Source organism: Terrapene carolina, unplaced genomic scaffold (genome assembly GCF_002925995.2).
Source record: "Terrapene carolina triunguis isolate 2854851 unplaced genomic scaffold, T_m_triunguis-2.0 Scaffold95, whole genome shotgun sequence".
Lineage (NCBI taxonomy): Eukaryota > Metazoa > Chordata > Testudines > Emydidae > Terrapene > Terrapene triunguis.
Window position 1 is genome coordinate 27,779,871 of NW_020664446.1, and position 16,029 is coordinate 27,795,899.

Sequence of the window (16,029 nt, forward strand, 5' to 3'; positions counted from 1 at the left end):
ATTCAAATAGTCCCATTTCGTCCCTTTCATAGGTAAGGGCTTTAATTCTAGTAACATTAAGCTAGCTCAATGCATTTTGGTTTAATTTCCTGCGCAATATAATTCTGTCCAAACAGTCATTCAGGCCTACTTATATTTTGATCAGTTACTATAGTTTTGTATCTCAAGACAAGAGTGAAATGTAAACATTTCATCTCCACCTTGTTTTTCTGAGGTGCCTCCCTTCTTGTTACAACTTGCATTAGATATTCACACACTGGTGTTTTTTATGAGTTAAGGCAATTCAGTGTGATATATCACAAACTAATGAAAAACAAAAACAAAAAATTAGAATAACTGAGGTGCACTATGACTGCAGAAACTTGGGCTGGAGGTGGGGGGGAAGCTTGCTTTTCTGATCAACAGTTTGCCAGTATTTTGCCCATGAGTCTATTGTTCTGATAGGTTCAAGGATATAAATTCCAACTAGTGTTTAGATTTTCTCATCTTTATCCTTGAGGATCTACAGCCGAGGTTCACTGTTAAAATCATTTTTCAAACACTATATTCATTTAATCTGTACCAGTTATGCCCAATTATTCAACAGTATTGCCGAACCTTGAGGGAATAATTGGAGGCTAGCTAAACTGTTAGAAAAAGTAGTGACAAAAGACTGCATTATTCATTACTGAGGCTATGCAAATATGTTTTCCACTCTCAGTTTCTGAGGGGTCAGAAGTAATTCTTCATCTTGAGAAAAGAAGCTGTGAATGTCTTATTCAAATAAATGTCTGGAACTGATTTAAGGGAAGGGTTATATATTTTTATTTTGAAGCATGTTATTTTTACCATATAGTTCCACTTTCATATTTTTAGTTTCTTTGCAAAGTTATTCAGTCAATATCTTGGCTAACCATCAAAGAAAAACACAGCTGAATTGTATTCCTTGATAATGCAGTACATCATTTACATATTCAACAAAACCACTTCCCATAGAAATATAAGCCTGGAAGGGACCTTGAAGTCAACAAGTCCAGCCCTTTATGGAACAAGTATACCAGACCATTCCTGACAGGTGTTTGTCCAACCTGTTCTTAAAAGCCATTAGTGATGGGAATGCCACAACATACCTTGGAAGCCTATTTCAGAGTTTAACTGCTCTTTATAGTTAGAAAAATTTTCCTAATATCTAACCAGGGCCAGCTCTAGGCACCAGCAAAACAAGCTGGTGCTTGGGGCTGCACATTTTTAGGGACGGCATGGCCGGCGCCAGAATGCCACCCCTGCCGCCCCTAAAAATGTGCCCCGGCCGCCCTAGCTCACCTCCGCTGATGCTGCCGCTCGCGCGCCGCCACTCGCCCTCCCTCCCAGGCTTGATTACCTGTTAGGGAGGGGGAGACTCCGAGTGGCCGTGGCGCACGCGCCGCTTCTCCCCCTCCCTCCCTCCCTCCCTCCTAGGCTTGAGAGCCTGGGGGGAGGAGGCAGGACTGGAGATTTGGGGAAGGGGCGGAGTTGAGGCGGGGCCGGGGGTGGGGTAATTAAAAAACGGGAGGGGGGGGCGGCCAAAATTGTTTTAGCTTGGGGCGGCAAAAATCCTAGAGCCGGCCCTGTATCTAACCTAAATCTCCCTTGCTGCAGATGAAGACTGCTACTTCTCCATGTCCACTGAAGGTAGGACAAGAAGAATTGATCAGTCCTCTTTATAACCATGCTTAACACATTTAAACTCTCCTGCCCTTTTCTTCAGGTCTCCCCTTCTCTTCTTTTCTCAGGACTAAATATGCCCAGTTATTTTAACCTTTCCTTATAGGTCAGGTTGTCTAAACCTTTTACCATTTTTGTTGCTCTCCTCCGGAGTCTCTCCAATTTGTCCACATCTTTCCAATGTGTGGCACCCAGAATTAGACACAGTACACCATCTGAAGCCTCACTAGTGCTAAGTGGAGTAGGACAATTAGCTCCTGTGTCTTACATACAACACTCATGTCAATACATCCCAGAATGATATTAGCCCTTTTTGCAACTGCATCCCATTGTTGTCTTATATTCAATTTGTGATCCACTATAGCCCCTAGAGCCTTTTCAGCAGTACTACCACCTAGCTAGTTGTTCCCCATTTTGTAGTTGGGTTTTGTTTCCCTTTCTAAGTGAAATACTTTGCACTTATCTTTATCGAATTTCACCTTGTTTCATCAATTCTCCAATTTGTCAAGGTAATTTTAATTCCATCCTGTCCTCCGAAGTGCTTGCAAACCCCTCCAACTTGGTATCATCTGCAAATTTAATAAGCATTCTCTCCACTCCATTCTTCAAGTCATTAATGAAAATATTGACTAGTATGAGACTTAGGACTGACCCCTGTAGAACCCACTATATACATCTTCCCAGTTTGACAGTAAACCATTGATAACTGCTCTTTTGAATAGATCTTTCAATCAGTTGTGCACCCACCTTTATAATTTACCTAGACTTCATTTCCTTAGGATGAACTTTAAGTCAGCTGGGCTAACTGTTCTGTTCATCTAGATATTTCTTTAACCAGTTATTTTCCTATTTTGGCTTGCATTCCTTCTCCCTTGTTGTTAATATTAATTATGTAGAGTATCTGGTCACCATTAACCTTTTTAGTGAAGACTGAAGCAAAATAGGCATTAAACAACTCAGCCTTCTTGATGTTGTCTGTTATTAGTTCTCCTTCCCTTCTAAGTAGAGGACCTACACTTTCCTTTTTCTTTCACTTGATCCTAATATATTTATAGAACCTCTTCTTCTTGTCTCTTATGTCCCTTGCTAGGAGTAACTCATTTTGTACCTTAGTCTTTCTGATTTTGTCCCTGAATGCTTGTGCTGTTGTTTTGTGCTCCTCTTTAGCAATTTGTCCATATTTCCCCTTTTTTAGGCTTCCTTTTTGATTTCCAGGTCATAAAGAACTCCTGATGGAGCCATATTGGCCTCTTGCTATTCTTCCTATCTTTCCTTTGCATGTGGATAGTAGTGCATTTCAATACTGTCTCCTTGAGAAACTGCCAACTCTCTTGAACTCCTTTTTCCCTCAGATTTTCCCATTTGGACCTTATCTACAGTTCTCTGAGTTTCTTAAAGTCTGCTTTTTTGAAGTCCATTATCCTTATTCTGCTGCTCTCATTTCCTTTCCTCAGAAAACTATCAATTTATGATCACTTTAACCAAATTGCCTTCCACCTTCAGATTCACAACCAGTTCCTCCTTGTTGGTCAGAATCAAGTCTAAAATGGCTGTCCCCTTTGTTACTTCCTCCATTTTCTGAAACAAAAAGTTGTTCCCAATATATTCCAAGAACTTATTGGAAATTTTGTGTTTTGCCATATTACTTTTCCAGGAGATGTCCGAGTAGTTAAAGTCTACCATTACAACCAGGTCTTGTGCTTTAGCTATTTCTGTTGTACTGGGAATACCTCATCCACATATTCTTCCTGATTTACTGGTCTATAGTAGATCCCTACCATGATGTCACCCCAATTTTTACCCCTTCTTGACTTACTTTCAATTGGTCTGCCTCTTATCTCCTGCTCGACCTCAGATCAGGCATATGTATTCTTGATGTATAATGCAACACCTATTCTCTTTTTAGCCCCACCTGTCTTTCCTCAACAAGCGATACCCTTCTATACCAATATTCCAGTCATGACATTTATCCCATTAAGGGTCTATGATTCAAATTAAGCCATAATTTGGATTATGTGCTAATACTTCCAGTTCTTCGTATTTATTCCTCATAGTCCTTGTATTTGTGTATAGACATCTATGTCTACAATGTTGGGCAGATTCCCTGCACTGATTTCTCTCTTGTTGTTCCTATAATCCTGTGGTAATTTTCCATGTTTGCCTCCCTCTCCTCTGTCCAGTTTACCTTATGCTTACAGGTGGACTTTTGTCCCAGGCCCCCTTTGCACTTAGTTTAAAGCCTCCCTCGCTAGGTTGGGGAGTCAGTGTGCAAAGATGCACTTCCCCATCTTGGTCAGGCAAACCCCATCTCTTCCCAGCAGACCAACTTCCTGGAACATCATCCTGGGGTTCCATATGCACCTAATAAAATATTCTCAGTGCTCCCATACCTAAGATGCAAAAGTCCATATGTAACTGGAAAGGTTATACCTTTAATCTATTAAATAAAACAGTTTCAAGAATTAAAAGTGATCCTATTAGGCATTTAGGTAAAATAATAGCAAATAACATATGGGGTCTGACATCTACTGAGGAAGAGATTAGAATTTCTTATTCAGAAACTGCTTTTCCTTTTTGAATATGTAGTATGTTGTGACAGTGGTAAAGAGTTGCTTTTTTGTAAGACTAAATAGGCATCTTTATGAGACTTTGGGCAGGTCTACACTTACTTCCTGGTCCAGCCGTAAGCAATCGATCTTCTGGGATCGATTTATCGTGTCTTGTCTAGACGCGATAAATCGATCCTGGATCGATCCCGGAAGTGCTCGCCGTCGACGCCAGTACTCCAGCTCGGCGAGAGGAGTACGCGGCATCGACGGGGGAGCCTGCCTGCTGCGTCTGGACCCGCGGTAAGTTCGAACTAAGGTACTTCGAATTCAGCTACGTTATTAATGTAGCTGAATTTGCGTACCTTAGTTCGAAGTGGGGGGTTAGTGTGGACCAGGCCTAAGGAAAACAATATTATCTCTAAATCTGTCCTATCCTGTTTCCCTTCTGTACTTCAGTATATAACTTCTTCTCCAGCCCTTCCTCCTTTCTGGAATTTTAGAGAGACTTTACTTATGTTATACAGAGTATCTAGAGATGATTTGTATCATAGTTTTTTGTAATGAGAGATTGAATTGTAATTTACCATGTTACAGAGAGCTAAAATATTAGAGATGTCTATATAGCAACTCCACAGTTAAGGTTGAGGCTAGACTTCTGTCCTAAGCCCAAATTGCTCAGGTGACCATGTCCTTTGTGACAGACACAGACCAGTGGGGTACAGGAGTCTGGTAGAAGGCAAATATACTGGTCACTGGATGAGTAGTTTTCTGTTCCCTGAGTGACCAGAGAAGGGGCTGCACTAGAGTAATCAGGAACCTGCTAGAACCAGTTAAGGCAGGCAGGCTAATTAGGACACCTGGAGCCAATTAAGAAGAAGCTGCTAGAATCAATTAAGGCAGGCTAATCAGGGCACCTGGGTTTTAAAAGGAGTTCACTTCAGTTTGTGGTGCGAGTGTGAGGAGCTGGGAGCAAGAGGTGCAAGGAGCTGACAGGGTGTGCTGCTGCAGGACTGAGGAGCATAAGCGTTGTCAGACACCAGGAGGAAGGTCCTGTGGTGAGAATAAGGAAGGTGTTTGGAGGAGGTCATGGGGAAGTAGCCCAGGGAGTTGTAGCTGTCATGCAGCTGTTACAGGAGGCACTATAGACAGCTGCAGTCCACAGGGCCCTGGGCTGCAACCCGGAGTAGAGGGCGGGCCCGGGTTCCCCCCAAACCTCCCAATTGACCTGGACTATGGGTTCTCCCAGAGGGGAAGGTCTCTGGGCTGTTCCCCAACCCACATGGTGAATCTCTAAGGCAAGAAAATCCGCCAATAAGCGCAGGACCCACCAAGATAGAGGAGGAACTTTGTCACACCTTATATAGATATGTAATACAAAATACTACTCCTGTTGACTTATTAAACTGTACTGACTTTGACCTGAGTTTGCAATAAGTGTTGCATAGGTGGACCCTACAAGCCCTTTGATTTCCATGGGGTCAACACCAGCACAGTGCTCTGCCCACATAGTTCTCACTGCCAGATCAGGAATCAATAACTATACACACTATTGCTATTCTCGTACCAAACGCTGTGGCTTCAAAGCTTCTTTTTAGTGACTTTGTTCCTCTTCCTTCAAGAGTTTGTTTGCATATCTAGAAGATGTAAGATCCAAACTTGGTGGGCCTGACTTTCCCCACACATAAACCTATGTAAATCAGGAATGATTCCATTAAAATTCACACAAGTGTAAAATTATTGTAAGCAGGAGATAAACCAGGCCCAGTATGCATAAAGGCATGAGAGCAGTCTTATGTAAAGAGTCACTGTCAACTTGAAATCTCATCAAATCTTTATAAAGCATTAACATGGTTTCAGGTCCTACACATCCCTTTAGGTCTCTCTGCCAATTTTAGAGATTTTACAATCCCATTTTAATGTTCAAAATGCTTTTCCATGATTTTCTCTCCCCCTATTGCTGTGTTAAAGAATCATGCCAACAACAAACAGGAGGAAACTGACCGAGTCATTCTATTGGGGGAAAACTATAACTGATGGTGCATAAAGGGATAGCAAATGAATAAAATAAAATTGAAAAGACAGATTTCTGGAATTGTACTGTAATATTAGTTGTTACTTATAACAACTCTATGGACGCTTTTCACACAGAATTATGTTTTTTAAATTGATGGTGTCCCTTTAAACACTGCATAACCTCAGGAGTGAATGAAGCAGTCTGAACAAGTTTAGTTCACACTTTACTATCCAAAGGACAGCAAATCAGAACTATAAAAGAAACCTATTTTATCACAGCCATTACAAAGGCTTTCAGGCCCTAACCATATAACATTTTCCCCTGGGAAGAGGAATGATAAAGGAAACACACATGACAGATATTGGTCACCTACTTAAAACATCACTGAAGTGTGCTCAGATACTCTAGTGGTGGGGGAAGTATAACCACCTGAATTGAATAAAATAGCAGTAGCTAATGTTTACGTTTTATCTATGAAGAAAAACTGGACTTTCCTTTCCTCTCCCCTGAAGAGCCTATGTGATGATATTTAAGACATTTTTTATCATCTCTCAAGGCAATACGTTTTCCCTGTGCTACAAAAAGCTAATTTTGATATTTGAGAGAGAAGCTATAACTTGAGTTTGTTTAATACACTGAACCCTTTGGTTTCTCAGTGACATCCTCTAGGGAATCTGTCTCCAGGTACATGACCAGTAATAAATATGTAGCTCGCATTATATGTTATACCAGCCATATTAAACAAAGTTCGATAGGTAACCATACTGAAAGAGAAAGCAGAGAAGAACTGAAACATAATTCTCACTAGCTATAAACTAGTCCCTCCTTAGTTTACAGGAAAGAAACATGCACAATATGCTAATAAATATTTTCCCATAGAACTGAGTCATTTCTGACATGCCCTGTCTTGTCAAAATGGTTACTCTCTCCAAGGAGAGAGTGTCTGCCTACAGAGGGCCTGCAACAACTGTAAGCAAATTCCCCTTTGAAGATTTGTGAATGCAGAAAGGGCTTGTCTCTTTTCCTGATATAATATTCTGATATAATTTCATTAAAATCAGCCTTCCTAACAATGTGTTGTTTCCTTCGGACACATCAAGGACAGTGAATTCCAAGAAATGAAAAAAAGAAAGCAAAAAAGTGAACCACCAAATGTATTCACTATGCTGCTAGGATAAGGTAAGGGACATTTCTTTGAACTGCTCGAACTGTCCCAACTAAACGACACAGAGAAATACTGTTCTCTCTAAGCGATGGACCGCAGGACTGAGATAGAGTTGCCAAAGCTATTAGTTAGATTCTCAAGAGTGTTCTGCACTTTTCTTGGAAAATAGGTAAGATCATTAACTAACTTGTCATGATAACAACAGTCAAACATATGACCTTTATGTAAAGACATAATATTTGTTTGGAAAAGCAAATGGTAAAACAGTTTAAAATTCCTTCCTCATTCCAAACTTACTGAAGTGCATCTTTAAACCTGTTCCTGGGACTCACAGGTTAAGAGAGGAGGGAGATGCTGGATATCAGCAGTGGCCACTAGGGATCAGCATGTGTCCTGAGACTGTTGGGAGTTCAGGTTTGCAGGGCAGGATCAGGGGTGGCAGGTTTGTAGAAATTTTGGTGGTGCCCAGAACCTGCCCCCACCCAAACTCTGCCCCCCCCCCCACGGCTCTGGGAGGGAGTTTGGGTGAGGGAGGAGGTCTGGGGTGCAGGCCCTAGGCTGGGGCAGGAGATTGGGGTGATTGCTCTGGGAGGGAGTTTGGGGATGGGAGGGGTGCAGAGGGATGGGGTGCAGGGGTAAGGGCAGTGGGTTGTGGCTGCAGATGAGGGGTTTGGAGTGTGGGAGGGGCTCAGGGTGAGAGTAGGGGTGTGGGGGGTGAGAGCTCTGGCTGGGGCTGGGAATGGGAGGTTTGGGGTGTGGGAGAGGCTCAGGGCTGGGGCAGAGGGTTGGGGTGAGGCGGTGAGGGCTCTGGCTGGGACTGGGGATACGGTGTTTGGGGTGCGGAGGGGCATAGGGCTCGGGCAGAGGGTTGAGGGTGCAGTGGGGGGGTGAAAGCTCTGACTGGGGATGAGTTTGGGGTGCAGGCAGGCTGCTCCGGGACAGGGGCCAGAGAGGAGGACTCCCCCCAGCCCTTTCCCTGCTGGCAGCAGCAAGCTCTGGGGGAGGAGACCCCCTTTCCTGCCCCCCCAGCAGCACACTCACTCCCACCACTGTCACTGCATGTGCTCCTAGGGCCCCTCTCAGGTCCAGGAATCTCCCTCACCTCCCCTGTGGTGGGTGCCGGGGGGCGCTGTGTGCACCTCCTCCCCTGCTGTTGCCCCTGACTGTAGCCTCACTGGGGATGAGGGATGGGGCTGCCTCCTTGCCCTGCATGGAGCAGGAGCAGTGACTGCGGGCGGGGGCAGGGCTCCTGTACTGCTGGAGGGTCCTGCCAGAAAAGGGAAGGGTCTGAGGGGGAAGGGCAGGTTCAGAGTCAATCTGCCCTGGCAGTGGAGAAAGGGGGCACTAGGACCCTGCGGCAGCAGTTGTTGCAGGGAGGCAGCATGGAGCTGCTCTGCTCAGGGCCGGGAAGGGGGGGGGGGAAGCAAGTCAGGGTCGGGGGACACTCGGGGAAAGCGCGTGGGGGCCGCAGGTGGGGCCGGCGGGGAGATCACCTGGGTTATAAATATCTCCGTGCCAGCAGCTTTTTTTTTTTCTCTCCACCACTTTCTGCGCCCCCCCGACTTTGTGTGCCCGAGGCAAGTGCCTCACTCGCCTCGCCCTTGTTACGGCACTGGTTCCTGGGTTGGTGTATTTGTTGTGTGGTGCGTAGTTGCTGGTGAGGCCAGTTCTCGCCTACAGACAGCCCCCCAACCTGAAGCAAATACTCACCAGCAACTACACACCTTCTTGTCAACTGTCTGTAATGGGCCACTCTCTTACCACTTCAAAAGTTATTTTTCCTCCCTTGGTATCCTGCTGTTAATTGATTTATCTCGTTAGACTGACTTCACACTTGGTAAAGCAACCCCCATCCTTTCATGTATTTATACCTGCTCCTGTATTTTTCACTTCATGCATCTGATGAAGCGGGTTCTGGCCCACGAAAGCTTATGCCCAAATAAATTTGTTAGTCTCTAAGGTGCCACAAGGACACCTCGTTGTTTAGACCCATGTGTTTGTCTGGAATTGTGTTGTGATCTTTGTGGTGTCTTCTATGAGTATTGATTTTGGTGATGTACACAGAAATTGGAAGGTATGTTTATTTTCTCATGCATATCTCATCTATGTGTGATATCTTATATTCTTTCTATTACATGTTTGAATTGGGTTCCCTGACACTTTTATGAAGTGTGGAAGACTCAGTCCCTGGTTTCTTGCTGTCCTGCAAAAAATGGTATAATACTTCTGCTCTTTTCCCTCTCCCAGTGAACCTGAAAACATGTATGCCACAAGACTGAAATAAGCTTGTAGGAGTATCCTAGGTAGGAATCTTTCATAGGATATTGAATACAATGGTTCCTCCTATTCTTGCTAACATTAGCAAAAGACCTGACTACATGTTTAAGTCTTCATTAAAATAATGTGAGATGCTTTCTGAGGCTTGTCATCTTGCTTGGGCCGGAGTCCTGGTCTTTTACTTCAGTGGTCCAGAATTGCCCCTCACACTGTGTGCTCAGTCCTCAGATGTGCTGAGCGCCATGGAAAACACCCTTCCTCCCCATCCCTTTCCATCCTTGGGCAAGCCACAAGTGCAGTAGGATCCCCAGAACAATTTAGAGTATACTCAGGGCTACTCTAATTTCCAGTGTAATGTAATGAGCGTGTAATGTCCCCCAGGCACTGTTTTTCTGGCTGGGGATAACTGGAGCACAGTGCCCGGCATGTATATTTGACAAGGAAAAATAATTACTACATTTTCTGATAAGAGAATACTGTATAAAAGTTAATAGTACATGGCAAAAAGAATTCAGCCGTTCAGAAACATTTTCATCTAAAATATTGAGATTAATACAAATTAATCTGGTTTTAGTTAAAGACCAAACACAAAAGCTCATCTCTGTGGATCACGATGCCTTCTTTTTGGTGCTGCACTAAGAGTCTAAGGATTAGGATACCATAACATCCTGGAGGATCAGTGTTTGAGAATCAGTATGATTTATTACTTCCTAGCCAACAAGAGCTGGAACGCTGCAGAAGAAGTGTGCTCCGCTCCTGAGAAGGAAAGGAAGGGCTCAGGATGTTTGACAATAACCACAAATGGCATAGGGAGCAGCATTAGTAAGCTCTGGAGCCAGTTGAAAGTGTCTCAACCAGTGGGAAAGTTACAGAATTCTGAGACTACAAAAGTGGGAAAGGAACATTTTAGGTTAATCTCTGTGCCTCCCCCAATAAAGTTGGGACTTTAAATATATTATAGGACAAGAAAGATAAAAAGGCTATTGTGTCTCCTTCAGTAATCATGTCCTACAAGCATTATTCCACCCTCATTGGTTACATTCTGGCCTCCGAACTTTCCACTTGTAGTTGTTCTTTTTGTCTCTCCCAAAAACTGTTGGCTGCTGTACAGAATGATACAAAGTTTCACCTCAAGCTGCTGCATTTCAGTGATGGGTGAAGTCATCCTTTTATGTACAGTCTATAGAGCGCACTGTAATTTTTCTGGCTGAAAAGTGCTATATAAAGCACAAGGTAATATTAGTAACAACTGCAAGCTATTGCTATTCATTTCAAAGCTGAAACATCTTTGGTTTTTATTCCTGCAATCTACAGAGCAAGGTGATTCTGTCAGAATTCTAATTAGGGGCTCAAATTGAAACTAAATAGGATTTCACAGAAAATAAGTACCCCTTTGGTTTATAACATGAACTGAATGTTGGTGCTTTTTAATCCTTCTAATTTCTTTAGTAAAGTGTTTTATTAGGTTATTGGAAATTTCAGCAATGAACTTAACTGAAATGCAATCCAAATGCCCTAAAGTTATAGCCATGCTACAAATTTAATTCCCTGCCCTGGAACATTCAGATGGCAATACATGATTCAAATCTGAATCCTTAGAGTCAGAAGGATTCTGTAGGATCACTGAGCGGTCCTGATCCCAATGGGAGATGTATATTACAAAAAATAAAGAAGAACCACAACTTACAATATATTGAAAAGAGAGAGAAGTAAATTTACCATAAAGAGCTCTACGTATCAGTTTTCTTCCAGGGATCTCAAAATGATAAATATTGTCTCGTCACACCCTTGAGAAGTAGACAATTATCTATACCTGTTTTGCCGCTGAAGAAATGGAGGCAGAGAGAAAGTAAACAATTTGTCTAAGGTCAGAATAAGTGGTGGGGATAGAAGCCCGTAGTCTTTATGCTGTCCTGCACATTAATCACTATACAACATTCTGATATGAAGATGGAACATAGCAAACTACTAAAATAAATCTAGCATGTTGACTCAATACAGAGTGACGTGGGAGGTGGCCCAGGAACACTCTCTCTGCCCTACACTGGTGGGGAAATTCCTCTGGGTAGAAGTTGTTCCCCAGGTGACTCTTTGTCCTGGTTTTACGCCCCTCATGCAATGGAAGAGTGAGTGTATATGGGAGGTACAGAACCCAGAATCAGAGCCATAATGCTTAAAGTGCAGTAATCTGTTCAATTTTGGTACTTATTTGAGCACTTTTTGTGAATAAAAGTTAAACTAAGATACTAACGTGATAGGTGCCCTATAAATGCCTTAGATCTATATCAAAATTATGGATAGTTTCTGGACTACTTTATTGGACTATTCATGGTTTGTGATTCATGGTGTATGATTTGGCCACTTTAGTCACATAGTATTGTTTCAGCTCCTTGATGGAAGACTGTTGTTCTCCTGTTTAAAAAGTTTTAAATAGTGAATAATGATTAGGGAATAATCAATAGTGGCTACTCATGTTCATGCACAAAACCCTTTGGTCACATGTGGCTACAGGTATTGTATGAATAAGACTTTCAACAAGCAAAAATCTGTATGGATAACAAGGAATATGAATGTCCGTGAATAAAACAGCTGTTGAGAATGGAAACAAAATTTGTGAAGAATGTTTTGAAGGAATCTGTCAGCCTCGATGCATGTACTTTGGATAAACATCTGGCATTTTGGTGGTTCTCTGAACGCACACTGTATAAACCAGGGTAATTGAATTATGAGGGCTATTAGACTGAAGCTGAGAGACTCATTGATGTTTGCTGTCAAGATATTTTGATGTATTCTTTTTTCTTTTTTTTTTCTTTTTTTAATTTATCATCCTGCCAAGTGAGATTTCATATCCCGGACATCTCAAGCAAAAGGTCATCAGTGGACAAGATCTGAATTCTGACTGGGGGAAGATTTCCAGGCTAGAGTGGCAGCTACAACAAGCCATGAGTCATTCTGATGGGTCCTCTTCGAAGTGTGTCAGACAGTGTAAAAGATGGATTCGATTCCCCTACAAAATAAAATTTCATAATTCCATATCATAAACATGTCGTACACTGCTTAATATATCTAAGCTGCCGAAAATACTATACCCAACATGCACTTTCTGTGGCACACATACAGTTAATTTTTTTTCAAAGTTTAATTTCCTAATCACTGCCCAATCCCCTGATATTAATGGGATTTAGCTAATTATCTGCTAGCAGTACCATTATCCCTCAGCAATGTAAAGGTTTTACTATTTTTGTCTGACTTTGGATGTTTTCGGTTCCTAGGGGATTAAGGTCAGAGGGCACATATTTATTCAGACACTGGAATTCTTACATCATTTTTCCATTACTTGGTTCAGAAGGAGGAGCCTCAGCCTGGCTGCTTTGCTTTTCAGATAGTGAGGAACAACATCTCTAGGGTACCAAGATTCTCTTTCTTCTAGAATCTTTTCACAGTTAGTCAAATGTTTTAAAGGTCATGAAACAAGAATGCCGTTCGCTATCCTAGATGACACAACATGCTAACCAAATATTTGATTTTTAAACACAGTTGGAGGATGGACTGAAGTGAGAGCAACTCAGAAATTGTTTTGCAGCTACTTAGTACAGTGCAATGTTATTTGCTATTTTTAAATGTTCCCTAAGAGTACACTGCAGATTATGAAGTTGTTGTTAAGACTACACATAGAGTTAAAATAACGATGTGGCCTCCTAAGACAATTTAATTCTCTTTGGGCCAAATTCTGCATGGGTGCAATCCCAATAAAAATCAAACACAGTGCTGACCTATGAAAAAAATAAAAAAACGTCCTTACCTTAGTATTCTCATTACTACAGGAAATAAATGAAGAATAATTCAAATACCGAGATAGCATTATTCAGTTAGCTAAGGCAGTTGGTAAGTTTTTAAGCACAAACACTGTAAACCAAAAACAATAGTGTTCCCAACTATTAAGACACAGAGGGGCCAAATTCAACTCTCAGTTACCTCCAAAAATACTAGAATAAGAGGTTTGGCAAGTCTTTAAGCATTACCACTCTATTGCCTCTAATATCTGCTTAGAATAATTCTGTTCAGCACAGGTTCTTATATTGCTCTCAGCAGCAGAGTATCTGAGCGCCTTCCCCATAGTGCATTTAGAGACATAATTAATGTCTGTCGTGTGTATGGTTTTTTTCTCTCCTCTTCTCCCCAGGGGGATAATAGCAGTGGAGTGTTCTGCTGACTTTTTGGGGCGGGTGGGGGAGGGAAGAGGTGGTTCTTGGGTACATATCACCGTGTGTTAATATTACAACAGGCAAGGTCAAAGAAATGTGCTTTGCACTTGCAGTGGAAGGCAGTGAGGCTTGTGATGATGGTCCTTAGTTCCAGAGGCAGTTCATTACACAGTCCGGGTCTGGCCTCTGAGAAAGCTCTGCCTCCCATGCAGAAGAGCTTTATCCCCATTGTAGAAAGTTCCATTGCACCAGAGGAGTGAAGTTGTTGACCACAGCCTTCATCCTGGAGCTTTAGGTGATCTTTTAGATATCCTGGGCATAGGCAGGGCGAGCCTTGAAGATAAAGCCAGAGATCCTGAGCTTGGCTCAGTATTCTACAGGAAGCCAGTGTAGAGAGCAGAGGACAAATCTGATATGCTTGAATTATCCCTGAGGAAATGTGCTGTGGTGTTTTTGTACAAGGGCTGGAGTTTCCTAAGGGCTGATGGCTTCATGCCCAGGTATAACCCATTGCTATAGTTCAGGCAAGAGGTGGCAAATGCTTGTCAGGATGAGATGGAGCCTTTGGGAAGTGTTACTTACGGATGCTGCTTTGTGAGAGTTGAGCATGGAATCCAGGAGTACTCCTAAAAGCCTGTATTGACCAATTGTAGGTGTGCGTCTTTAACCAAAGGAAGACTGAACATTGGTTGCAATTTTTTCAGTGTACTTTTCTCTGGCCACCAGAATAACCTCTGTCTTGCTCTGGTTCAGCTTGAATCAACTCCTGCTCCACCAAGCACTGGACAATTTTGGTCATAGTGGTATGGTCATATATGGTGAAATACATGTAGAGTTGTGAATTAAGTTTTCAGTACAACACACTTAGTAAAGGGATCAGAATTCAGGCTCTGCACTTAGTCCCTTAACTTGGCAGGCTATCAGCACAGTGGAGGTGGCACATGTAACCTCTTTTGAGGAGAAACTTCCTTGCATTACTTTCAAGTGAATCACCCCACTAGCCAACAGACTGCAGAGGGACCTGTGCTCAGCTGTTAGCCAGAAGAAGGGTCACCATGGGGAAGTAACTTTGATGGTTGGAAGAAGGGAGATCTCTGGAGTTGGAGGATGTGGGGTGGGTGAAAGACATTATCATTAAATGGGGTTACAGCAACTGTAAATTAAGGGGGAGCTTTTCAAAAGTCAATGGGAGCAGCGTTAGGACAACAAGCACTTTTGAAAATCCAGCTCTAATTTCTTTTCATAGGAAGCTCTCATTCAGATGTCTTTATATCTCCTGACCCTTTTCTCCCACCCCCTAATATACCAAAGACACAGAAGTCCATGGCCTTCGCAGCCCAAATTAATTCTGGGCCATTTTTTTTATTTCATCCAGTACAAACCTCATAAAATAAAATGTCTTACAAAGTAAGTGATCAGGAAAAAGGCCACAGAAATATGGTACACATATAACTTTAAAGTGTCTATATAAAACTCCAGAGTGTATTGAATCTCTCTTTAATGAGTTTTTCAGATTAAGCTGAAGTCTAGGGAATTTTATTATAATGCCATATTCCATAAAAATATCTGTGGGCCTGAGAGAGTAGACACCATGTTAATCTATTTTTTCAGTGTTAGGTGATTAGGTAATAGACTTTTTGCAAAACATTTGTTGAAACCATTACTCTTGGCCACATTCAATTATTAAATTAAATTATTAAATAATTCATCTTTAATGACACATCACAGACGCCCCCAAGAACACTAGTCAAGAAAGGGGAGAACAAACCTAAATATACTTGGATTCTAGAGATATGAATTCAAACCTGAACTGTGTCATGACGTGCAACAATTACTTTAAAGACATCAACGCTAAAGAACCTCGGTTCTGGGAACCCATTGCCAGAACATAGATGGATGGAGGATACCAATCCAATGAAAAAAAGAGAGCACTCTGGAAACTCATCACTGCAACAGGGTTGGAGACTGCAGCCTCTCCCTACTAGTACCTTCTACATAGGTTCTGGTGATAGTATCTGGGACATGGTCTCTTTGTAACATGGTAATGATGTGAGACAAATATCACCAAGCTCCATTGGAACATCACACCACCAGGTCGGCCAAGCTGAAATCACAAAAAGTGAGGTTTGCTCATCA